General features: G+C 37.1%; 1 pseudogene; it reads left to right on the forward strand.

Annotated features, from left to right (window-relative positions):
• Positions 1–1,482: 1,482 nt before the first annotated feature.
• On the forward strand, positions 1,483–1,621 carry LOC120780992 (annotated as a pseudogene).
• The last annotated feature ends 438 nt before the right edge of the window (positions 1,622–2,059 follow it).

A 2,059-nucleotide genomic window follows, 5' to 3' on the forward strand; every position in this document is an offset into this window, starting at 1 on the left:
CTTTGGGCTTGTCAGAATTTTGACGTAGCCCCACAAAAAATAGTCTAAAGGCGTTAAATCGCGCGATCTTGGTGGCCAACTTGCCCATGCATCCCGAAAAATGTACTGCTTGGTGTGGTTTGTACGCTGGTGGAATCATTGGACCGTATTTTTTCAAAGATGCTGTTGGACGCAACGTTGCGGTGAATGGCGATCGCTATCGTTCGATGCTAACAAACTTTTTGTTGCCAAAAATGGAAGAACTGAACTTGGTTGACATGTGGTTTCAACAAGATGGCGCTACATGCCACACAGCTCGCGATTCTATGGCCATTTTGAGGGAAAACTTCGGAGAACAATTCATCTCAAGAAATGGACCCGTAAGTTGGCCACCAAGATCATGCGATTTAACGCCTTTAGACTATTTGTTGTGGGGCTACGTCAAGTCTAAAGTCTACAGAAATAAGCCAGCAACTATTCCAGCTTTGAAGACAACATTTCCGAAGAAATTCGGGCTATTCCGGCCGAAATGCTCGAAAAAAAGTTGCCCAAAATTGGACTTTCCGAATGGACCACCTAAGACGCAGCCGCGGTCAACATTTAAATGAAATTATCTTCAAAAAGTAAATGTCATGAACCAATCTAACGTTTCAAATAAAGAACCGATGAGATTTTGCAAATTTTATGCGTTTTTTTTTTTTAAAAAGTTATCAAGCTCTTAAAAAATCACCCGATATTTTCATCTGTGGATGTTAGCGTATTAACTTCTACTGGCAGCCGTGATAACGCATCGGCGACTACGTTTGTTTTTCCTGATTTGTAAATTAGTTCATAATTATATTCTTCTATCCTTGTTTTCCACCTTTTTAACTTGGCATTGTTATTACTGTTGCTTAATGCAAACGTCAGTGGCTGGTGATCAGTAAGAATTTTTATTGAAGTTATACTTCTTATACGAGTTCGGAAGAGGTTGCTATAGATTCAGGTTGCGCAACCTTGCTCAATATGAATCTACGCAACCTTGTCTGCGAAGATGTTCGAGCAGCAAGCGAAGCGGTGACAATCGGCGATCGCTTGTTCGTTTCTTTCGGCACAGCTCGGCTTTTCTACCAACAACACAATGTTGCCATGCTTATGCTGTTGTTGCTTTTGTAGAACAATGTTTTAATTTTTGGTTGGTGACATATTCAATTAAAAATAAATTCTATTGGGATTCGAACCTACGTGCTCGTCGTAACTTTTCAAGCGCTTACCACCAACACCACCATTGACACTTGTATTGCGTTGTCTCAATTATGGTTTGGTTATGCATAAAATAAATATACAATGGATCGCCGATTGTTACCTCTTTCCTTGCTGCTGTTGCGCATATGTATGTTTGTATGCTTGTGCATTATTGAAGTTATGCTTCTTTTTCTTTCGTTTGTCTCTCATTTCTGCGGATTCTCAACTATTTTGCGAATATTTTGGTTGAAATACTCTGCGTTGGCCGTTGAAAAATAAGGGGCTATACTTTACAGGATCATTTCTATAGTTAGTCTTCATTTAAATTTTTTGGAAATCGAGCCGTGATGACAAGGTATATCGTGATGTTTCTTCGAAAATCGCTCGCTTACAACGGATTAAACGACTTCTGAGCGGTGATTTTAATGAATAAATTCCAAGGTTTTACGCAAAAATAATGCGGTCAATAAGTATAGTACGCTTATGTATGCTTGCGCATTATTTTTCTTTCGTTTGTCTTTCATTTTTGCGAATTCTCAACTATTTTATGTGACTTATTTCTTTCGTCTCTCTTTTTTTTGTGCGAATTCTTTGAATTTCTGAACGCGCACATGCGTATACACACATTCATATGAGCATGTGCAGATACACAAGATAGGATAGAAAGATGTATGCCTTTTAACATCGTATACTATACTAATAAATATTTTAATAGAAATTAAATTTATCACAGCAATATTATGTATATGTATATTAGATATATTGCTGTGATAAATTTAATTTCTATTAGTAAGAAAAATATTTATTAGTATAGTATTACGATGTTAAAATGCAAAAATTAAAGACTAAGTCCGTA

Source organism: Bactrocera tryoni, unplaced genomic scaffold (assembly GCF_016617805.1).
Source record: "Bactrocera tryoni isolate S06 unplaced genomic scaffold, CSIRO_BtryS06_freeze2 scaffold_25, whole genome shotgun sequence".
Classification (NCBI taxonomy): domain Eukaryota; kingdom Metazoa; phylum Arthropoda; class Insecta; order Diptera; family Tephritidae; genus Bactrocera; species Bactrocera tryoni.